Here is a 25724-nt window from a genome sequence, read left to right as displayed (position 1 = left end):
ACCATTACAAGTAAAATAGAAAAAAAGAATTATTACCTGTATGCTGTTCTTCAATCCAGACTTGTAAATACATGAAGAGGAGAAGCCCTGCTACTCCAAAAATGAGCACCGAGAGGAAGACTTGTTTGGGGTTCATGACCATTTCAGATGGCTGCCTTTCTCCTCATTTCTGAAGACCACATGATTTGTTTTTCCGTAGAGCTTTGGTCCTGTCTTGTTCTATTAAGCACTCCTTCCATGAAGTAACCTAGAATTTTTTAAAAATCCACATTGTACCTTGCTGATGACATTTCTTTCCCAATACAACATAAATATGCAGCATATCAATGCTAGTGAAGACGTAGGTGAACTGGAACACTCTGAAGACAGAAGGGGACTGTAGGAGATTGTCCCTAGAATGGCAATTTTCTATCATAAACTTAGGAATGTATTATCCTACCATTAATAAGTAACACCCTCACATTTAATTAGGTGCAATATAGCCAGACTTAAGCCACCCTATGCTGGAAAGAGTAAAGCAGGTTCGGGTTACTTTAAATGATTGTGAGGGGAAAGAAGACTATCAGAGTAGATTGTTGAAGGAGTTTTGAAAAACATGTTTATAGAATAAAGGGGGAAAATCACTTCCTGACTGAAAAATATATAAAAATGGAGGGTTCAATCTATCATTTCCCTCTCATGTAAAAGTAATAGATTTCTCCAACTGAAAGGGTACATTTACAATCCCTCCAATGCACAAAAGGATAAATATTAAAAGGTCAGATTTAAAGGGCTTCTCCCATAAGAACATGGGAGTACAGAAATCAACCTCAGATTACAGAAAACTACCTCCGTAATGAAAGGCTTAAAGAAATATTGAAATGACTTTGTTTTAGAACAATCTCATTTAGTGTAATCTTACCCTTTTACTTTTTGTAAGTCACATCCACGTTCGAGAATCTAATGAAAATGCAAACCCTCTTAGACAAATATAAACACACACAAAATCTTGCATAAAGAGCAGGATGCTTAGCTATTGTCACTGGAACCCAAGTTAAGAAGCCCTGCTTCCCATGAACTGCCACGTAAATACACAGTCACCTGCATGGTGAGCTCACATAGTCCTGCTAATGAGGCCAAGGTCATGGCTTTTATCTAACACAGGCCAAAGACCTTGGCTCTGTTCTTTGGCCACAGACCACACCTCCTTTTTGGATGAGCTGAATGTTTTCTCACTGTGAGGACATCACATGCACTGCTGTGTCTAAAAATGATCTCTCTTTTTTCTCCAAATGTGCGTCAAAAACTTCTGGGAGAATATTGATTTAGCCTTTTTAAGAGGTGTTTGGTGAGGGCCCCTGAGTGACTCAGTCAGTTGAGCATCTGCCTTCGTCTCAGGTCATGATCCCAGGGTCCTGAGATGAATCCCGCATCGGGCTCCCTGCTCAGCAGAGAGTCTGCTTTTCCCTCTCCCTCTGCCCCTCTACACACTTGTGCTTTTTCTCTCAAATAAATAAACTAAATCTTAAAAAAAAAAAAACACAAATCCAACAAAGAGTTAAAAGTGTGTATGCAGAACAACAAAAGAAGTCATGATATAAATACATTTTTTCTTTATATTTTAATTATTACCCAGAAGGGGCCAGAGAAGAGCAGTGATTGTTAGAATTACCTGAGGAGTTTTCTAGAATCCACTTGTCTGAGTCACCTGAGGAAGGGGCCACAGTTTTTCATGAGGGCTTTTGAGCATTTCAAGCATTTTCTTGATTTTGCTAGTAGAGTAAGTTTTTAAATAAGTAGAAAAACTGAGAGTATCATCATACTGTTATTTGATGGGTGGTGCTTTGCTCTTATATTGATTCAAAGCTAAAATCTTATGGGCTTTCCAAACATATGCGACAAAGAACAGTTCCTGAGAGAGAGCTGCAATATGAGGTGTTCCAAGATTGGGTCCCTCAAGGGAAACTACAAGAAGCCAGCTTTCTCTTGTCTTGATGGTGCAGTTAAACAACGAACAGACATAATTCCTGGGTGCACAGGAAGATTCAGTTAGGAGAAACCAGTTAAACAAAATCCAGTACTAACAGAGAAATAGCTGTTTACAAGAAGAAAGAGACTTTTACAATCTGTCTACATAATTAAAATTTATCTCAGAAGAAAGAGGATAGAAGAAAATGCATAAATCAGAACAGAGCCACGAACCTGTGGGAATAGTAGATGTGAAAAGCCAGAAGAGAGACTCCTTGAGGGTTTGCAGAGGAAAATTATTACCTATGATGCTGGAAAGAGATGAAGAATTTGCCCTTCCTTTCTTCAGGAGATGTTGCTCTACTCTGACATATCCTCCTGGGTAAGAAGTCAGGAGAAAAGCCGTAATTGTTATTATGGCAGATGTGAGTAGGATTGAGTGATTAAAGCCACAAGGCAGAAAGGCAATCTGGTGTAAAACGAAGAGATACGTTTGATTTTCTCCCATCTCAGTCCATTAACCCAACGTTGGCATTAGGAAATGGCTCTCATTAAACAAAGGTGAGGCAGGAGGAGCAGTATTGCTTTAAGCAAACCTGAAGGTCAGTTGTGATGGGAAAACACACCTATTTGGAGATCATACATCTACCTCTACGCCTGCAGGAAAAGTGCAGACTACTGGAGATTGAAATTACTTGGAATAATGCTGTTTTATGTACAAGCATTATACATTTCCATGGTCAGAGGCTTCCTGTATTGCATTCAACTCCTTCCTCTCCCCAGTCATAAACACAGTACCTTGAACCTAACCGGTACTCAACAGTGTGCATTGCACTGAACTGAATTCAGAGCTCCAATAACAAAATACAGGCAAAGTAACTAATTTTCTAGTTGTACTTGTAAATCCTTAGTCCTAACTTCCAAATGGAGAAATATGGACTATTAAAATCCTGAAAGAGGAATCTATGTCGCTTTGTTAGAAAAAATACGTATTTATTTTATTCGCATATCCTCTTGATTTATCCCAAACTAACACAAAAAGATATGTAAAAACAATTGTTTCACTACATTATCTCTTTTCCAACGCTTTAAAATCATTCAAGATGTTCGACATCATTAATCCTCAGGGAAAAGCAAATCAAAACCACAATGAGATATCATGTCAAGCCTGTTAGAATGGCCACCATTAAAAAGACAAGAGATAACAAATGCAGGCATGGATGGGGAGACAAGGGATCTGTCCACACTGTTGGTGGGACAGTAAACTGGTGCAGCCACTTAAGGAAAACTGCATGGAGGCTCCTCAAACAATTAAAAACAGAACTACCCCATGATCCCACAATTCCACTTCTGGGTAAATGAAAAAACTTTGTCAAAGAGACATCTGTACCCCCACGTTCATAGCAGTGTTATTTACAATAGCCAAGACATGGAAATAACCTCTGTCCACTGATGGATGAATGGATTAAAAATATTACAGCATATTCTTATTATTCTTTTTAAAAAAGATTTTATTTATTTATTTGACAGAGAGAGCCAGCGCGCACGCAAAAACAGGGGGAGCGACAGGCAGAGGGAGAGGGAGAAGCAGGCTCCCCGCGGAGCAGTGAGCCCGATGCGGGACTCCCGGGGCTTGATGCGGGGCTCCTGGGGCTCGATCCCAGGACTCTGGGATCATGACCTTGGCTGAAGGCAGGCACTTAACCGACTAAGCCACCCAGGTGCCCCTATTCTTATTATTCTTAAGGTGCTGTGCATCTTAAACCTACACAGTGCTGTATGTTAGTTATGTCTCAATAAAACTCGACAAATTATTTTAAATAACCCTGGTTTCCAATAGAAGAATTTTAGGACTTTAGTGTGCTAATTATTAGATGGAGGCAATTTATTTTTTTATTTTTAAAATTTTTTTTAGAGATTTATTTATTTATTTGGAGAGAGAGAGAGCACCAGTGGAGGGGAGGGGCAGAGGGAAAGAGAGAATTTCACACTTACACGGGGCTCAATCGCACAACCCTGAGATCATGGCCTGAGCTGAAATCAAGAGTTGGACACTTAACTGACTGAGCCACTGGGGTGCCCCTAGAGGCAATTTATTTAAAAGGAAATTATGAGTTGTCCAGTTGGGCAGAAGTCTACGATTTTAGGGAGGGAGTGATGAAATGTAGAGAGGACGGTTTGGAACAAGTTGGCATAGATCAGTTTGGTGTAGAAGAACCCCAGAGTCAGGAGATCATCCGTCCTTACCCTCCACCTTAGTAGGACCTCAGCAGTCCTTGCCAGTATCTATCTTTTCCTCATACTCTTGAGCGAGTAAGAGACCATCAGGGATGAACTTCTTCAATCTTCCACCTGCCCTCACCAAGTTTACTACCACCTGTCCCCACCCATAATTCTTTGCCTCAATCTCTTCCAGACTACTGTGAAACTCAATTCCATCAATACCACGCCAGCCTGGATCTTATCCTGAACCTCATCCCCCAGTGACGTCCTCTGTAACCCCTCCAGCGACTGCCCTATTGCTGTCATTCCCAGATGAGCCTGAAGAGAGCACTCTGCCCCGATGGTCTCCAGTGCCCATCTCCCAGCCAACTCTCCCCCCACAGCTGCCCAGGAACCCAGAAGACGTGAGGAGGCTCACAGGTGGTGTAGGAACTGAAAATTTATAATCCCCTGGGGTTTTATTTTGTTTTGATTTTTCCTATTCTACTTACCTCCTCTATGAATTTCCTATTTGTATCTCTTCCCAATTTTTCTTATTGATGTGTAGCTCCTTTTGCATTTGGGATGGCGATTCTCTGTCAGTTATAGACATTACAAAAATCCTCTTGTTTGACTTTTTCTTGCCTCCCGTCTCCCCCACTCCCTTCCCTTGCTGGTGCTGTGGTTGTCTTATTATGAAGAAGTTTTAAATAAAATTTTGTCATTCTTTCCTTCTTGATATATCAGCTAGAGTCTTGAAAGAAAGCACAGGATATACTCAAGCCCATGAAATTGTGGAGAGGTTAGTAATGGGGCAATTCCCAAAGACTGATCAGGGTTCTGGGAAACCAATAAAGGATAGAGTGGTTCCCAAGAGTGAGGAAGAGCAACCACTCCTAGAAGTGAAAACAGAAAGTAGAGAGCTATTCTTGGAGGGGCTGGCTGACAAGAGCTGTCATTTATTGCACAGGGAAACAGACAACATGTTGTATTGGGGTGTTGAGGGAACCAGAAACATCACTTGCCCATCCTCAATTTCTTCCTGCCCTTAGGACCATGTCAGTGACTCCTGTGTGGCAAACCCTGTTGAAAGCCTGAGGAGATCCTGCCATTTGGGACAACATGGATGAAACTCGAGGGCATTATGCTAAGTGAAAGAAGTCAGAGAAGGACAAATACTGTATGACCTCACTCATATGTGGAATCTAAAAAAGCCCCCCAAACCCCAAAAGCCAGGGAGACTTTTTATGCAGCACATTCTGGTGAGCCTCCCAAATCACAAAGCAGGCTAGGGCATAGTAGAGATGGGAGATAATCAAGTTTGTGTTCTTTATGAATTTTTCAAGATAATATTCCTTATCCTCAAATATTAAAATTATTCTGCATTTCCTTTCAAAAGTTACAAAGTTCTGCTCTTCATATTTAGTAGTTGAATCCACCTGGAATTTATTTTTGTGTACATTGTAAGGCATCTATTCCATATGGATACCATTTGTCCAACTCTTTTAATTAAGGTTATCATTTCACTACTGATTTTTTTAATGCTGACTTTGTTGTATTTCCAATTCTTATATATGTTTGTTACTGCTTCTAGATATTATTCTGTTCTATTGGTCCAATGTCATATGTTTGTACGAACATCTGGGCCTATCTTGGAGGGATGGAAAATGAATCTGATTACTGGTTTAATTTTGTTAATGGTTATTTGTTTACTCATTCTACTTTTTTGAGTCAGCTTTAGAAAATTACATTGCCCACACAATTATCATTTCCTTTTGGTTTCCAAATGTACCGGCATAGAGTTGTTCATGGGATTTTATGATTTTAAAGACCTCTCTTTTCCTAATATTATGTATTTGTGCCTTTTCTCTTTTCTTTGATCATTCTTGCTAGAGATTTGTCTGTTTTATTGAAAAGTATATGGCAATTCCTCTTTTTTTTTTTTTTTGGTTCATTTGTTCTCTTTTTCACTGATCTCTTCTATCTTTATTTCCTTCTTCGTTCTACTTCATTTCTTTAGGGATATCCATTGGTTTTTTTTCAGTCTTTTAATTGAAAATTAATTCATGTATTTTAGATCTTTCTTTTTTATAAAACACACTTATATAAGGCCACGAATTTCCTCCAAAACTACATTAGCGGCAAATTGCCTTTTTATGTGTAGTATTTTCATTGTCATTCAGTTCTAAATATCTTGTAATTTAAATTGATTCTGTCTTTTTTAAAATGTTTTTTATCCTCCTTGTGTTAGACTTAGAGTTTTCCTCAAGTTATCTAATTATCTCTGTTCCTTTCTGCTTTCTTTGAATCCATAGGTTTTGTTAGTTAAGCAGTACTTTAAATTAAAAAGTAAAACTTTCTTAGCTATGAATTTTTCTAATAGTTTATAGTTTTCACAGGAACTTCAGCATGTTTTAAACAGACATTGAATTATTTCCTCATCCTGATCATGCTTGAGATTTTCTGTTTAAATTCAATTATTTAAAAGAAATATTTATTATTAATTATTAAGTAAAGTTGCTGGTATCAATTTCTGTGTTCAGTGTTAATTTTTGAGTGCTACACGTTCTTAGTTCACTTTCTTTCTTGTTGAACTACAGCCTTAAATATTTCTTCTAGTGAATATCTGATAGTTAAATTATCTTTGACTCTGTATGTACAAACTTACCTTATTTTTGCCCTCATTCTGAAATGATGGTATGGTTAAATATGAATTGAGGTTAAAAATTATTTTCTCTCAGCACTCTGAAAATTACTAACCATTCTTTTTCTTTCTAAACTATAATCTGGGTTATTTTTTCTGAGCAATTTTTCTAATTTACCCATGTCTCTGTTTTTGTCTATTCTAGTGTTTATTCTGTCTATTGTATTCTTTCCAACACTGTACACTTTTATAGTATCCCAATTTCTCTTTCTCCATATCCATTTGTTCTTGTTTCATTTTGGTAGCTAGGATGCAATGGGAAATTACTCAAATAAGAGGGCTGAAAGCTATCAGCAGAAGAGAGAAGAAGGGACAAAAGCAGGGAAGGAATGTGTTTTGTTTTGCAGAATGAACAGTTCCAACCAAGGAGATGCCCAAGTAGGTGTTAACACTGGTAGCCCCTTGCTAAATGAGCAAGTTTGAGGGGCTCCTGGGTGGCTCAGTCAATTGAGCATCTGACTTGATTTCAGCTCAGGGTCTTGATCTCAGGGTCGTGGGATGGAACCTGCCCTGCGTAGGGCTCTGTATTCAGTGGGGAGTCTGCTTAAGATCCTCTCTCTCCCTCTCCCTCAGCCCCTCCTCTCTGCGTGCCTGTGCTCTTTCTCTCTCAAATAATAAATACATAAATCTTTAAAAAAAATGAGCTCGCTTGAGCTGGACTGGAGCTGAAGACCTGTGCAGAAGCCCCCTCGAGTTGTCCTGAAGTTACCGTTAGCTCATTGTAATATGAAGATCTCCTGCGATGGACAAGTTTTCTGCCATTTTTTAAACACACGATGTAGGCACCAGCACATTGACATGCTAGGCATGCGCAACTGAACTGAAGTGTTTGTGTAAGCTTCCTCTGTCCCCTAAATACACTGCATAAAAGCTTCCTGCACTAACCCCATGGAGAGAGAGTGCTTTGAAAGCAATCTCTGTCTCCTCACTCATAACAAACAACAAAAAGTTCTTTGCTTTCAACATTTCTTTGGGTTGTGGTCAATTTGGTGCACCCCAAGTGGCAAACCTCTCGAGTTTGGTTACATTTTTCCTCTGCTTTTCGCATTTGTGATATTGTTATTCATAATAGAAAATATATATTGGGTCTTCCCCCCCTGTTTCTCACACAGAGCTCCTAAAACCCTTAACATTTCCTCAGAGATGAGTGATAAAGGTGTCTTTTGTTATGTTAACAAGGTGACTTTTGCAAAGCCCTTAGATCGAGGATGGGTGCTGGTTGCCAAGGGAACTAACCTTGATGGAGAGTTGGGACTTTCAGGTTTCAACCCTTGACCTCTGGGGAGAGGCGAGATGCTGGTGGTTGAATCAGTCACCGGTGGCCAATAACCTAATCAATCATTCCTATGTAATATTAGAAGCCTCCGTAAAACCCAATACAACAGGTTCAGAGAGCTTTCAGGTTGGTGAACCAGAATGCAACCGTATGAATGTGACACACTCCAATTCTGTGCAGACAAAAGTTCTTGAGCTTGGGACACTTCCTCGCCTTATGTACTTCATCTGGCTCTTCATCTATGTCCTTTATAATATTCTTTTATAATAAACGAGTAATCTAGTAAGTAAAATGTTTCTCTGAGTTCTGTGAGCCTCCCTAGCAAACTAACGGAACCTGAGAAGGGGGCTGTGGGATCCTCCAATCGATAGCCAATTTATCAGAAGCACAGGTGAGAACCTGAACTTGGGACTGACATCTGAAGTGAAAGGGGGAGGTGAGCAGCAAGAAGGGGAAGTCCTGTAGGACTGAGCCCTTAACCTGTAGGATCTGATGCTATCTCCAGATGGATGGTGTTAGAACTGAGTACCTGGTCAGTGGTCATGGAGAACTGGAGAGCTGTTTGGTGGTGTTGGGTAAATCATACATACCAGAAAGTTTTATACACTTTTATTAGAAACTACCCTTTAGGGGCGCCTGGGTGGCTCAGTTGGTTAAACGTCTACCTTTGGCTCCCAGGGTCCTGGGATCGAGCCTGGGTCGGGGGGAAGGGGGTGTGTTCCTGCTCTGCGGGAAGCCTGCTTCTCCTTCTCCCCTGCTTGTGCTCTCTAGCTCTTGCTCTCTCAAATAAATAAAATCTTAAAAAAAAAAAGGAAATCATCCTTTACTCTTTGAATATTTTTAAGGTATTTTAAAGTTCTCAGACTGCACAAAAAAACCTAAATTGTGCTTGTAATTTTGCTTGTAAATCTCTTAGCATTAGATTTATTCATGATCCTGGAATTCTTATGAGTAAGCTCATTTCGGATGGAATAGTTTTTAAATTTTTATTTTCCTTTTCTCTCTTTCCCCATCTCTCTGTGCCATTGCTTCCTTATCAAATAATTTTGCAGTTGCCTCCAAATTATACCTCAGACTCCTATCCAGAGCTAAGGCTCACCATGTGGGCTTGGTGTTTCTGACCTAGGGTGATACAGGGGCTGTTGTAAAGCAGTCAGTGAGCCTAACTACCAGCTCCCATATGGGAGCTAAACTCCCAGATAGTCCAGCAGCTTCCACACTCAAAGCCTCACAGACTCCTAATTTGTGCCTATTTCACCAGTTTTGCTTGTTTACTTCTGTTCCTGAGTTTGAATCTGGTTTTATATTTTTATTTTTTTAATTTTATCTTCCATTGTCCTGTCCAGGGAACAGACTAGGATACTAAAACATAAACATACTTCCTTCTCTTGACCAGAAATCCCCATGTAAAGTTTTCAGATGTAATTTTATCTGTAAATATGGGACAATGAAATCTGCACTATATATCTGACGGCTTTAGAAAACAGAATATGTGATCTTTTGGAAAAGTACAAATACAGTATAAAATTATAAAGCATTTTAGTAATCTGGCTTAAGGAAATTAAATTTTTATTTGATGGGTATTGTGGGCCTATAAACTCAAAAAATTTATTGTCTTATCGACCATAATGAAATTAAATTGTGATATGTAGTCAAAAGATATTTAGTCAATTATGGACAGTGTTTTACTTAAAGAAAAATAATGTAGATAGTACCCATCTTATTTAGTTATTGTAAAATGTGTTGAAAACCATAATACTGTAAATCTTGATTGAATTACTCTTAATTGAATGAGAAATGTGACCTTTATTCATATTTATTACTTAATGTTTTTACTATTCTAGAAGTTAAATAACTATTTTAATCCATTTTGTTACTGTGCCATTTCTGAAATTCTATAAGCAATTTCTATATGCTTTCACTCAATCCTTAAAAATTTTTTTAAAGCTATCGTTTTGAAATTAATTTTAGACTCACATAAAAGTTGCAAAGATAGAGTCCCTGTGTACCCTTTACTCAACTTCCTCCAATGATAACATTTTACATAACCATAGAACAATATATCAAGCCCAGGAGCTTGAGGATAGTACATGTGGAAGGCAGAATAATGCTCCCCCCACCAAAGAGGCACCTACTCATCATCAGGCCTGTGAATATATTACCTTACATGGCAATGGGAATTCATGCAGAAGGAATGAAGGCTTTGCTAATCCACTGACCTTAATTTAGGGAGATTAATCTGGATTACCTGGGTGGGCCCAGTGTAATCACAAGGGTCCTTAAAAGTGTAAGAGGGGAACAGCAGAGGAAGTCAGTGATGTGATGTGAGAAGAACGCAACCAGCCTTTGTTAGCTTTGGAGACGGTGGAGGTGGAGGAAGAGAACCATGAGCCAAGCAATGCACGTGGCCTCAAAAAGACAAGAAAGAAAATGGATTTTACCTGGAGACTACAGAAAGGAATGGGGACCTGTTGACACTTTGACTTTAGTCTGTGTCACACGTCCAAACACAGGACTGCAAGATCATACATTTGTGCTGTTTAAACCACTAAATTTGCTAAGATCTGTTTTAGCCGCAAAGAAAACTAATACAGTACAACACTTTTTTTTTTTTAAGATTTTATTTATTTATTTGACAGAGAGATAGAGAGAACAGGTAGGCAGAGAGGCAGGCAGAGGGAGAGGGAGAGGCAGGCTCCCCGCCGAGCAGGGAGCCCGATGCGGGGCTTGATCCCGGGGACCCTGGGATCATGACCTGAGCCGAAGGCAGCCGCTTAACCGACTGAGCCACCCAGGCGCCCCACAGTACAACACTTTAATAAAGTAACATTTTAAAAGGAGACAGTTTGTGAAATTGCTATGAATGGGTAGAATAATACTGATCCTTTCAAATGCTTTTCGCATGGTTTCTCAAGTATAGTGTTTTCTGGTCTATTTTGGTGATAGCTCAATTGTTCAATTTTTTGTTCTGTTTTGTCATACAGAACACAGAAACATATTCCTTTACTAGACACTAATTTATAGGTGCTTCCTTATGTATTAGTTACTTTGATTTCCTGTATAATTTAACAGGTACCTTCTACTTTGAGCTGTTGTAATTAAAATTTAATTATAATTTAAGTTTTTAACAAGACAAGGCTTTGCCTTTATATTCTTTGTTTTAGAAGAAGTTTTAAACTCACATTTTATATCCTAGTGTTCAGTGTAAGGTTGTTTGTCTGTTTTTAAGCAACAATAGTCTATCTTTATAGACTACAGGAGACTAAAAGCAAAAGCCCTTGCAAACATTTATTTAATACAACCCTGTGTATTAAAGGGGGATAAAACCCCTTATAGAGATTATTGTTAAATGAATTGTTCATCTCATCCCTCATGTTTACTTGTGCCCCATTCTAAAGTGTTAAATACAGAGAACACAAAAATGTTGTCTTTTACATTTGTTTAAGCATTGTCACAGGAAATGGTAGCATGTATTTACATGCCAGTCAGGAGTCATCAGGATCACATTAAGAAACACAGAGAGCCAAATTCTACTTTATTAAAGGGACCTAGGAAGACAAAGGAAGGCCTGGAAATGTTTTTTGGAGTCCTGGTATTTGGCCATGTTGGTAGGAGAACATGGCAGTTTCAGTGGGCCTGTCAGGGATGATGTGAAGCAGTCATCGGCAGGGGATTATGTCGGATAAAGTGAGGGAGTTAGCAAGTCTGATGGAATGACTGAGTGTTAGTGATGAGAGTAGTTAATAACGTAACCTAAGAAGTGCTACCTAACAGATAGTTTCCTGTCCACGACTGGGATCAACCATGGTATAAGCAATAGAAATGGGTAGGTGACAGGTAAGAAGTGGAATTAAAGAATAAAGTGGGTATTGGGGTGCCTCCCTAATGTCCATTCTGGTTCTCTGTCTAGAAGCCACTCGGTTTAGAACAGATAGTCCTCGCCTCCAGCTCCAGCCAGGGGCCTGAGATAGTGTAATCCTAACAGGAAATTAATCCTATATTCCTAGTCAAAACAGTTCTTAGTCAAAACAGTCCTAGTCAAAACAGGCCACAGGAATGGCCTGATATATTGGTTTCCTGGGGCCACCGTAACAAATGACTACAAACTTGGTGGCTTGACACAACAGAAATTTATTCTCTCACACACAGTGCTGGAAGCCAGAAGTCCAACATCAAGGCGTAGTCAGGGCCATACTCCACCTGGAGGCTCTAGGGAGAATTCTTCCTTGCTTCTTCTGGCTTCGGGTGGCTCCATTCTGTTTCCAATTTCACATAGTCTTCTCCTGTGTGCCTTTTATATGGATACTTGTCATTGGATTTAGGACCCGTCCAGATAAACCAGAATGAGTTTATCTTGAGATCCTTAATTGAGTTTTTCCACGTAAGGTTGCAGGTTCTGGGAGTTAGGATGTAGACATATCTTGTTGGGGTCACCATTCAACCCACTATCCCAGGTAACCCAGCTTTGCCTGGCCACAGTGATTGTGTCGGGGGTGAACTAATCAGAACAAAGCTCTGGTTGGATGGTCATGGGAAGTGATATTTTTTCTCCCCATGAATGTGAATAAATACTGTTGCTGGAAGCCTTCTGGCTGGCCCTATGAAAGCCAGCCTGAAGAACAAGGCAGCACAAAGGAAGGCAAAGCGGATACCATAAAGAAAACAGAAAAGCTCTGACTGGATCCTGATGGCACTCACTTGACCTCTGAATTTGTAAATTAGGAGAGCCAATAATTTCCTTTATTTTTCAATCTATTACAAAGCAAGTCTAGAACCATGAGAGACGATGGACTCTGAAAAACAAACTGGGGGTTCTAGAGGGGAGGGGGGTGGGAGGATGTGTTAGCCTGGTGGTGGGTATTGAGGAGGGCACATTATGCATGGAGCACTGGGTGTTATGCACAAACAATGAATCATGGAACACTACATCTAAAACTAATGATGTATGGGGATTAACATAAGAATAATAAAAAAAGCAAGTCTAAGTACAGTAAGAGAACTAATAAGCTATATTTTGAGTGTAGCAATTTTTACAGGATGCTCAGAAATAAATGGAAATAAAAGTACTAACATTCATTGAGCAGCTGTTATATTCCAGGCACTATTCCAGATATTTTATACTGATTATTTAATTTAACTCTCATAATAACCCTCTTATCCTCCCAGACAAGAAATCTGCAGGACAAGCTTCCATAACCACACCACACAGTCTGATGCACAGTTCAGTGAGAAAGGAGGTAAGAGGTGCAGGTGGAGACACACCACAGAGGGCCTTGATGTCAACCACGGTGATCACGTCCTGTGGATATGGAAGGACCAAAGACAGGTCTGAAGGGAGTGGGATGACCAGGTTTGCACTCTGGGAAGATCACTCGATGTGAAGACTGGACTGGTAAGAAAGACCATAGGCATCAGAAAGAATAAGGACAGCCATTGGCCAGGAAATCCCCAGGCAGGGATTGGACTAGATTATATGTCATTCCAAAAATCCTCTGTCTTTTTGTTTATGAACATCCTCTTGTCTTTCATTACTGGAGGCAGTTTATTGTAGCGTAAGTTAATTATGTAGTTACTTTGTATTACATACAAACGATATACTATATCATATACATGCTATGTTACTATGTAGTGTATTGTAATTAAGTATGACGATTCTGGAGCCTGAATGCCTGGGTGCAAGTCACAGTTTGAGGATTTCCTAGTTCTGTGACACAGCTTATTATGTAAACTTTGTGTGCCTCAGTTTCCCCACATCTAAACTGGGGATAATAAAAATATCTACCATACGAAGTTGCTGTGAAATAATACATGTAAAATATTTAGACGAATGCTTGGCTCATAGAAATGCTCCACAATATTAAGATGTTAATACCTTTACCTTCTACATGCCAGAACAGGGACACGTGTGCTGTAGTTAATCGATAAATATTTGTTGAAAGATTGGGTATTTTTACTTTAAAAAGCAGTCTGTTTTTGCTGTTAGAGAGGTTTATTCTTTCAATTCCAGCCAATTCAATCCAATCAATTAACATCCACTAGGTTCAAATACAAGTAAAGCTCCGTGCCAGACACTGTATGCAAAGCCAAAATGTGTAAAGTTTAATCTCTGATCTTCATCAGAGAATATTTGAACCTATCTCCTCATAACTTGCACAAGTTGGTTCTGGTAGAGCCTTCTAGAACAACTCATAACAAATCTGTTCTCCTTTACATGACAGACTTTCCAATTATTGAAAACAATTATCCTGCCTAATCTTTTTTACTCCAGGATAAACAATAAGTATACACAATTCCTTCAGCCATTCCTTACAGGATGGGGTGTAGGAGCATTCAATCAACTTAATCATCCTCCTCCAGACACATCTGAGTTTGTTAATGCTTTTCTTTAAATGCAGGGCTCGGAAGTAGATCTGAGCATGATTGAATGGATGGATAGTGTTATGAGGATTTGTACTATAAAAATAATAGCTAAACTTGAGTGCATCCACAGATAAAATGGGAGAATAAAACAGGTTATAGGTTAGAGCCTTAGGGGTTTCCTTTGGTCCAAATAAAAGTGGAATAGAAAGACCTTCTAAAAAAATTCAAAGGAAAGGATTGGGAAATAAGAAATGTCATAAAGAATGTACAATTACAAAACCAAGGCAGAATATTATTATATGGTAGGCAGTAAATAAAATATTCATTTAATAAATACACATAAGGAAAGGGTTTAAGAAAGAGTAGGAATAAGAATTAACTATAAAATATGGTCCTTCCCAAAAGTGGAAAAAGATGAGACCAGAAAAGATGATTTGGTCAATGTGGAAATTACTGAGAGAAGATCAAAAAGGACCAAAGGATTTTGAGGAGAGGAACTGCAAGATGAGAATTTACTATTCCAACCATTAGTTTGAAATGTCAGAAAAGAACAAGTATACGGACTTCAGTGCACAGTACGGAAGGATAGTTGTTATACATACAAATGTTATTCATATACTCTTGAATAATAGTGAATAACACCCTTAAATAATAATGAAGTACTTTGGGTATTATGTAAATAAGCCATATATGCTAATTTAAATTTTTTTTTTTCTGTTTCAGTGGCAGCAAGACATGAGTTTTTCATGTTGACTACTAGAGGGAGTTGCTTTTCAGGGAGACAGTCCAATGTATACAGGAAGTACATAATCTAGTGAGTTTGGTGGGTCATTATGATTGGAAAAGTGATATAATCCCCAAATAGGATAATGCAGGAGAGACAAACAAAAAGGGGGGAAGGAAAGAGAGAATTTTAAAAGCTTCCTAGTGACATATCTTTTTCCAAAAATCTCAAAAAAAAAAAAAAAAAAAAGCAAACAAAACCTGGCAGCATTTAAGAGGCAAGAGGCAATAGAACATTAGGAAGGCATTTTGACCTTTACATTTACTTCTTATGAGTAAGCAGTAGTTCCAACTAGTATGTTAGCTACAACAGAAAATGGAATAGATTAAACTGGTTTTGAAATGTTAGTTTTTACACTAAAATAGCAATATTTGTACTTAACTAATGTCAAATATTTAAGACTTCTTCTAGTACAAAAATTCTTGTAATAAATAATTTAGACAAAGTTTGGCATTGCTCTATATTTAACAAATTGTCTAGATATATTTTCTCTTTTTTTTTTAAGATTTATTTATTTATTTGACAGGGGAGAGGCACTGGAGGAGGGAGAGGGACAGCAGACTCTTGCTGAGCACAGAGCCCCATGCGGGGCTCAATCTCAGGACCCTGAGATCAAGTCCTGAGCCGAAGCCAAGAGTCGGAGGGACACTTAACTGAATGCACCACCCAGGCGCCCATAGATGTATTTTCAAGCAAATATTTTTATGGTAAGACCAAAAAGATAGATAAATACTATTAACTGGTTACCATTTAGACAAAACATCTTTTATATATCATCATGTCATCACCTGTATATTACATTATTTTCTAAATCCCCTCCTTCTGCTTATCACAGTAACAATAAAATCCTTGTAAAGGCATTATATTTATTTATAGATTATCCTGCTTCCTTATGTCAGGTATACTGGGTAGTTATTTCTGTAAATGATTAATTAGCTAGACAGTCAATATCTATTTGGAAGATTGATTTTTTTTCCTTCATTAGATGTTACTGGACATTTGATGTGTTGCTTTTGTATAATGTCTCTTATAGAAAGGATAATATTGTTACCTTAAAATAGGAAATTCTATGGCTAACATAAAGCTCTCTAAAACACTAGAAACATATGTATTTTCTAAAAGGAATATGTTTTGTTTCTTACAGATAGTAAAGTTTGTAAGCCAAGCACTCATGGCTAGCTCCAAGCAATCTCATGCAAATATTTATTAAATTCTCCTATGTGCTCCCTCTCTCTCCTCTTGTTTCACATTCTAGCCCATCTGTGCTTAGCCTGCAACCATTTAATAGAGAAATAACATGAACAAAAACAGCAGAGGTGCTAATCTACAAATCTTGCTTTAAAAAAGGAAAATAAATCTGCAAAAATATCTACTGACAAAAATCATATAGTAGACTCTTAAGGCATTTTCAAAGAACACGCCACAAAAATAGTGCTCATATTACAGTATCAAAGTGACTGCCTAAGGTAGTTATTGAAATAAGTACAGATACATTGGGAAGCCTGAAGTGATGCCAACAAAGCAAAGCAGGAATTATATATAACTGAAAATTAGCATTTCATCGAAAAGCAGGAAATACAACAAAACACGTAAAAAAAACCATTATGAAACCTCAAGGACAGTACAAAATTATGAACAATTAGTGCCGCTTTTAATACTATTATTGTACTGGTTGATTTTAATTAATTTAGTTAATTAATCAAGGAAGAGGATTACAACTTAAATAGGGGCAGACTGGACTCATGTATTCCCTCTTCAAACTCCTCTAAAATAAAAGCAAAGAAACTAGGAAAAAAAATATGTACAAAAATATAAATTAGGAAAGAGGAGATGATTACAAGATAGAGAAAAAATAAATTTTTAGAAAATGAAATGCAGAAAGAGGAGGGATAGCTAACTTAAAAAATCATAAATGCAGAGGTCAATGTGTTTTCATAGATACCGACAAGAAATAAGATGCTATGTGCTATCAAACCTAGGAAAGGTGCACTATGTTCTCCAGAAGAGGAAAAGCAAGACAGAAGGTACTGGATAACTGGAAAAGAAGCAAGGCAGAGAACAGGGGAAAAAAACAAAGCAAAACTAACTAAACAATGACAACAAACTCAAATGAACTATTTTATATCCTTAGAAAAAAAAATATTAGTTCCATCAAAGCAAGACAGGACTCTGTATTTAATAAAAAGAAAAGAAACTCTTGCAAATGAAAAATATAGCAAAATGAAATCCCAACCTATAGGTTAGAAGATAGGTTAGGATGCCTTCTCAGAAGGCAGAGTAAAAGGACAAAAAGATGGAAAATTGGACAGGAAAAAAAAGCCAGGAAATATGATTCATCTAAGAGATTCAATATCTGAATAAAGGAGTTCCAGACAGAGAGAACTGAGAAAACAGAAGGAAGGGACCATTAGCGATACAATTCAAGAAAATTTCAGGCAACCGAAGGATATGAATTTACAGACTTGAAGGGATCTCTGAGGGAGATCATACTGACATTTCAGAACACTAGGAATAAAGAAGATTCCATGTGTTGTCAGAGAGAAACAAACGGATCACATCCAAGGGATCAAGAATCAGAATGACAGACTTGTTGACAGCAACATTGGAATCCAAAATAAGGCAATGGAATAAGAATGACTTCAAAACTCTCAAGGAAAATAATTTTCACTTAAAATTCTTAAATGCTACCAAATTCTATCAAAGTCTCAATCAAAGGTGTGGGTGGATAGGACAAATATTTTCAGACAAGTTCTCAAAAAAGTTTACCTCTCCAGAAACTACAGGAGGAACTGATGAAGCAAGGGAGTAAGATAAGAAGAAGAAATGGGATACAGAAAACTGTAGGTCCAGAAAAGGAGACAGATGACATGAGAGAAGTTTCTGGTTAGTAGTAAAAGGATGAAAGCTGTGTAACAGGTGTAGAGGGTAAGCAGTTCAAACTAGAGCAGAACAGAGGCTTGGGGGAAACTTTTTAGAAAGATAAAACTAGTAGACTGGATGATTTGTCTGAACATCTAGAGAGGATACTTACACAATGATGAAGACTTTGACCAAATCAGTGATAAAAACTTAGAACATTAAGCAAATGAAAGAGCAAGACACTATTAACTACAGGGAGAACAGAAAATGTAGGAAAGGAAAAAAATAGATTGAGCTGCATGGCTAGGTGTGGAAAACATATACACAGCCATGATAAAGAATGCAGTGAATATGTATGTAAACAAAATGCTATCACTACACCGAGAGAATAGGAGGATTGGGAGGTCAAGGACCAATATGTGTGGTAAAATGAGGAGGGAAAAAGACTAGGAAAGACTCTTCTATCATGGTGGAAAGTCAATGAATAAAGCCTAAAACTAAAATATTAAGTTCTAGAATGTAGATATTGTTTAGAGACAAGGAAGTACATACCAAAATACAGAAGTTCACATGACTCATAATAGGCAGAACCAGAATCCAAATTTAGCTTGTCTGCCTCCAAATTACATTCTTTCCACTAAACTTAAGTGTACCCCTCAAATACAATGATGGCAAAATTGTGAGACTTATTAAAATTTGCTCAAAATGAGCTCTTTTTTTTTTTTAAGATTATTTATTTATTTATTTGACAGAGAGAGACACAGTGAGAGAGGGAACACAAGCAGGGGGATTGGGAGAGGGAGAAGCAGGCTTCCCGCCGAGCAGAGAGCCCGATGTGGGCTCGATCCTAGGACTCTGGGACCATGACCTGAGCCGAAGGCAGACGCTCAATGACTGAGCCACCCAGGCACCCCCAAAATGAGCTCATTTACTTTTTTATTACCAAAAGTTACTGAAAGTCAGAGCTGAGTAAACTGAAAACCTAAGTAAGATATAAGGGGCTATTTGTCTTAACAAAATATCCTTTTTCCAACATGGGCAGATACTTTTACATCATTTACCCACATCTTAGGAACTTACAAAAGTAGATATCAAAACTGAAATACTATGATGATCTGTTAATTGGTCATCCAGGCAACTACAGAGAACTTCCTTTATATGGCTACAAGTTATTTTCTTCTTGCTATTGCAAAATATGTCCTCTGCATTCCTGACCATATCATACCATTGACCTGTTGACCATTCTGAAAAGTCTCACATCTCTGGCTCCTATGACGATCATTGCTTGTTCACATTTAACAATCTCACCCATTTTCTTTTTTTTTTTTTTCTTTCTTGGAGTTCGACTTTCTTTTCTCTGTTCAGTCCCCCATGAAATGATCTAATTTCTGTAAAGATGAAAGGTAACCCATGTTCCAGTTCTAATATTCTGCACTGTATTCTGCTCTCACATTTTTAAATGTCTACTGGATATTTCCATTATATATGCTACCATTTCTCACACTTCTTAACTGTTCCAAATTTCTTATGATGACAATCAAGCCCCTTTCTGATGTAGCTATTGATTACTTCCTTAATTTTATCACTCATACCTTGATCTCAAACTTTACTCTTAAGGTAGGATAAATTATTTAAATTCTTAAGAACTAACTGCATTCATTTTTGTCCATGGGCACACGAACATTCTCTCCTTTCTTTTTCAGACCCTCTGCCAACCTCAAGCTGGTCCTTGTTTGTTCTTTAGGACTCATCTTTGAAGTGATGTTCATGGTAACCCCCATGCCAAACACAGTGCCTTAGACATAGTGAGTGGAATATAAAGATGTGTTGAATAAATGAACAAAAAGGCTCCTGGGTAGATAGCTTATCTCTAGATAATCTCTTCAATTCAACACAAATAATGCTGCTCCATCAGTCTTAAGTATTGCTTATTACATAATTTTCCTTTGCTTAAAACATCATTAGATTTTGTTGTTGTTTTTGTTATTGTTGTTGTTTGATGTAAAGTGGAAAACTCTTCTGTCTGCCTTTTAGGCTCTTCATAAGGTGGTCACCATACCTCTGCAACTTAATTTCCTGCTGCCCCCCAACAGAAAGCCTCCTCTCTAATCTACTGATTCCTGAGCACTCCATGACCATCTGTACATACATCAGTTTGTTTTTTTCTTTTTATGACATCTATCCTGAAACTTTCTTCCTTTCTGATCTCTACTCCATACATGCGCAGCTCAAGGTTAACTTCTCTCATATAGCCTCAGAACTACTCTAGCCCATATTGATGATAATAGCAATATTTTAGTCATTTATCAAATGTATTTTGAGAATCTGTTATTTGACAGACATTGTTGAGGTACTGGGACACAAAAGTAAATTGGGAAAAAGCAAGAAAACAAGTTAAAACAAATTCAATATATGATTACAAAGTGTGACAAATGCTAAAAGCATGGGCAAGGTAACACAATATAGTGTTATTAACTATATGGTTTCACTTATGTAGGGAATCTAAAAAAACCCCAAAGCCAAAAAACAACAAAAAAAGAACTCATAGAAACAGAATAGAATGGTGGTTGCTAGAGGCTGGGAAGTTAGGAAACTAGGGAGTTACTGGTCAAAGAGTATAAGTCTTCAGCTATAAGATAAATAAGTTCTGGGGATGTAATGTATAGCATGGTGACTATAGGTAATAACACTATATTGTGTACTTGAAAATTGCTAAGAGAGTAGATCTTAAGCATTCTTACCATACATACACAAAAAAGGTAGCTATGTGAGGTTATAGACGTGATAATTAACCTGACTGTGGTAATCATTTCACAATGTATATTTATCAAATCATCGTGTTGTACACAACAAAAAAGATAAAATAAAATGGAGAGTATCTTGAGTAGGCATGACTTAATCAGGTGATCCCTTTAAAAGTGGGTCCAGGACTTCCTTGGAGCTAGAAATGCTCTTCTACTGGCTTTGAAAAGGCAAAACGCTAGCTATGAACTTCTTATGCAGAGGGGTGGCCTTTAGGAACCGAGGGTCTCAGTCCTATAGCTGTAATAAGTGAACTCTGTCCATAAGCTCAAAAAGCTTAGAAGACGACCCTGGGCTTCAGATGAGAATGCAGCCCAGCCAAGAGTTTGATTACAGCCTTGTGGTATTCTGAGCAGAGGATCCAGTTAAGTTGCTCCTGACTTCACAACAAGGAAAGATATCAGAGATAAAGAGGGGCATAATATAATGGTAAGGGAGTCAATTCTCCAAGAAGATAAAACAATCCTTAACATGAGAGTATAACGAGAGGGCATCAAACTAGGTGAGGCAAAAATTGATAGAACTGCAAGGAAAAACAGATAAATCCACCATTATAGTTGGAGACTTCAACAAACTTCTATCAGAAATGAAAAGATCCAGGGGCACCTGGGTGGCTCAGTCAGTTAAGCATTTGCTTTCAGCTCTCGTCATGATCCCAGGATCCAAGGATCAAGCCCTGCATCAGGCTCCCAGCTCATGGGTAGTCTGTTTCTCCCTCTTCCTCTACCCTACCTCCCCACTCATGCTTTCTCTCTCTCATTGTCTCTCTCAAATAAATAATAAAATCTTTTAAAAAAAAAAAAGAAAAGAACAGATCCAGCAGGCAAAAAAAGATCAGTGAAGGTATAGTTTTACTCAATGATGTGATCAGTCAACTGGATATAATGGACTGTACTACTTCATCCAACAAGAGCAAAATATACATTCTTCTCAAGTGTACATGGAACATTTACCAAGATAAACCACATTCTGGGCCATAAAACAGGAATTAAAATTTTTAAAAGAATAGAAATCAATAATGTCTGTTCTCATATCATAATGGAATTAAATCAGAAATCAATAACAGAAAGATGGCTGGAAAATTCCAAAGTACTTGGAGATTGAACAACACACTTCTAAATAACACATTGGTCAAAGAAGAAATTGCAAGAGAAATCTAAAAATATTTTGAACTAAATGAAAATGAAAAATACAACTTATCAAAATTTGTGGGGCATAGAGAGACTTATAGCCCTGAATGCATATATTATCTAAAATAAATCATCTAAGCTCCTAACTTAGGAAATTAGAAAAAGAAGAGCATGTTAATTCAAGAGTAAGTAGAAGAAAAGATATAATAAAAATTAGAACAGAAATCAATGAAATTTAAAACAGGAAATCAATAGAAAAAAATCAATAAAACCACAAGCCAGTTCTTTGAAAAGATCAAAAAAATCAATGTGTCCAGTCAGACTAATTAAGAAAAAAAGACAGGAAACATATTGCTAATATCAGAAATAAAAGAGAGAACATCAGTACATATCCCATGGAAATTAAAAGCATAATAAAGAAATGTTATGAACAACTCTATGCCCATAAATTTGATAAACTATATGAAGTGGACCAATTCTTTGAAAGACAGAATCTGCCAAAATTCACACAAAAAGAAACAGACAATCTGAATAGGCCTATATCCACTAATGAAATTGAATTAGTAGTTAATAACCTTCCAAAACAGAAAGCACCAGAACTTGGGTTCACTGGTGAATTCTACCAAACACTAAAGGAAGAAATTATACCAATTCTTTATATTTTCTGTCAGAAGATAGAGGCAGAGGGAATAATCTCTAACTTTGTCTATAAGGTCAGCATGACCCTAATACCAAAACAAAAGAAAGACATTACAAGAAAAGAAAATTATAGATCAATACCTCTTATGAACATAGATGCAAAAATCCTCAACAAAGTATTACCAAATCAGGGCGCCTGGGTGGCTCAGTTGGTTAAGCGACTGCCTTCGGCTCAGGTCATGATCCTGGAGTCCCTGGATCGAGTCCCGCATCGGGCTCCCTGCTCGGCGAGGAGCCTGCTTCTCCCTCTGACCCTCCCCCCTCTCATGTGCTCTCTCTCATTCTCTCTCTCTCTCAAATAAATAAATAAAATCTTTAAAAAAAAAAAAAGTATTACCAAATCAAATCTAACAATGTATAAAAATAATTATACACAATGACCAAATATGATTTATCCCACATATGCAAGGCTGGTTCAACATTCGAAAATCAATTAATGTAACCCATCACACCAACAGGCTAAAAAAGAAAAATCACACAAGAATATCAATAGATGCAAAAAAAGCTTTTGAGAAATTCTAACTCCAATTCATGATAAAAACTCTCAATAAACTAGAAATTGAGAACTTCCTCAACTTGATTAAAAAAATAGCTACAAAAACCCTTCAGCCAATATTATACTTAATAATGAGACACTCAAAGCTTTCCTACTAAGATCAGGAACAAGGCAAGGATGTCTCCTTTCACCACTGCTTTTCAACATCATACTGGAAATCCTGGTTAATGCAGAAGATGAAAAAAGGGAATAAAAGGTATACAGATTGGTAAGGAGACATAAAACTGTCTTTGTTCACAGGTGACATAACCATCTATGTAGAAAAGTCAACAAAAAAACCTCCTGGAACTAATAAATGATGATAGTAAGATTGTAGGATACAGTTTATACACAAAATATACAAAAGTCAATCACTTTACTATATACCAGCAATGAACAAGTGGAATTTGAAATTAAAAACACAATGCCAATTTACATTAGTAACCCACCCAAATTAATACTTAGGTATAAATATAACAAAATATTTGCAAGATCTATATTAAGGAAACTACAAAATTCTGATGAAAGAAATCAAAGCACTCAAGACATGGAGTGATATTCTATGTTCATGGACAGGAAAACTCAGTATTGTCATGATGTCAGTTGTTCACAACTTGATCTATAGATTCAATGCAATCCCAATCAAAATCCCAGTGAGTTTTTTGTGGATATCAACAAACTGATTCTAAAGTTTATATGAGAGGCAAAAGACTCAAACAGTCAACACAATGTTGAAGAGGAAGAATAAAGTTGGGGGACTGTGACACTCAAGACTTAATGTAAAGCTACAATAATCAAGACAGCATGGTATTGGTGAAAGAATAGAAAAATAAGTCAGTGGAACAGAATAGAAAGCCCAGAAACAGACCCCCATAAATACAGTCAACTGATCCTCCACAAAAGAGCAAATACAATAAAGCAAAGATAGCATTGTTTGTTTGTTTGTTTTTAACAAATTTTGTTGTATTAACTGGATATCCAAATGCAAAAAAAAAATGAATCTAGACAGAGAACTTATACCTCTCACAAAAATCAGCCTAAAATGGATCACAGACTTAAATGTAAACATAAAACCATAAAACCCTTAGAAGATAACTTGAGAAAATCTAGGTAGACCTTGGATACGATGTTGACTTTTTATATCCAACGCCAAAGACATGATTGATGAAGGAAAAAATTAATAAGCTGGACTTCATTAAAGTTAAAAAATTTGCTCTGTAAACAACATCATGAAAATGAAAAGATAAGTCACAGACTGGAATAAAATATTTGTAAAAGATATATCTGATAAAGGACTAATACCTAAAACATACAATGAACTCTTAAAACTCAATGATAAGGGAGTAATGGACCAAAGAACTTAGACACCTCACAAAGAAGATACACAATGGCAAATAAACATATGAAAAGTTGATCCATATTATATGTCATCAGGGAAATGCAAACTAAGACAACAATGAGATACCACCTATCAGACTACACACCTATCAGAAAGGCCAAAATCCAGAACACTGACAACACCAACTGCTGATGAGGATGTGGAGCAATAGGACTTCTCATTCATTACTGGTGGGAATACAAAATAGTAGTTACTTGAGAAGGCAGTTTGGAAGTTTCTTAGAAAACTAAACAAACTGTTACCATAGAATCCAGTGATCATGCCCCTTGGTATTTACCTAAAGGAACTGAAAACTTACGTCTACATAAAAACCTGCCCATGGATTTTTAAAGCAGTTTTATTCATAATTGACAAGACTGGAAGCAACCAAGGGATGCCTGGGTGGTTCAGTCGGTTAAGCGTCTGCCTTCAGCTCAGGTCATGATCCCAGGGTCCTGGGATCAAGTCCCATATCAGGCTCCTTGCTCAGCAGAAGCCTCCTTCTCCCTCTCCCTCTGCCTGCCGATCCCCCTGCTTGTGCTCTCTCTCTCTCTCTCTGTGTCAAATAAATAAATAAAATCTAAAAAAAAATCTAGAGCGGAGGGTGAGAATTGCACATATGCTCTCAAACCTTGAGCTGGATATATATTTTCCTAAACATAATATCATGGTTCCAAAAGACTGTCCATCAAACCTTAGATGGGGACAGTGAGATTTAGAGCATAAATAGGCTATAGGGAATGTGGATATTTCCCTATTGAATCTCAGAATGACTGGGGATGCAGGACTGGAGAAAATACCATACCCATCTACTATTTTTATTAGCTCTGGAATGATCTCCCAGCTTAGGGTACTGTGGGGGAAAGTTTAAGGGAAGCCATGACTACTACATCATAACACAGAATTAGAGGCTTGAATTAAACTTGAGAGCAAATGGAACAACCTGGGTGAGACAGCATGTTCTAGACAAGATCCTGGAGCTGCAGACTGACGCACTACACCAGCTCCTGACATTCCACATCGTTGGCCCCCAACAAGAATGGAAAAA

At 37.5% G+C, this 25724-nt stretch overlaps 1 long non-coding RNA gene across 1 annotated transcript in view; it reads right to left on the bottom strand.

Annotated features, from left to right (window-relative positions):
• The window catches only part of LOC135362618 (uncharacterized), a 114663-nt gene that overhangs the window by 73107 nt on the left and 15832 nt on the right, over positions 1 to 25724 (bottom strand). The window contains exon 2 of the long non-coding RNA XR_010407507.1: positions 37 to 247. This is a non-coding gene — a long non-coding RNA (uncharacterized LOC135362618). The remainder of the gene's footprint in view (positions 1 to 36; positions 248 to 25724) is intronic.

Source organism: Mirounga angustirostris, unplaced genomic scaffold (genome assembly GCF_029215605.1).
Source record: "Mirounga angustirostris isolate CCGP_5_RB_7025 unplaced genomic scaffold, mMirAng1.0.hap1 SCAF_14, whole genome shotgun sequence".
Classification (NCBI taxonomy): domain Eukaryota; kingdom Metazoa; phylum Chordata; class Mammalia; order Carnivora; family Phocidae; genus Mirounga; species Mirounga angustirostris.
The sequence above is the reverse complement of the archived record's forward strand: the minus strand, read 5'-3'. Positions and strand labels throughout refer to the sequence as shown.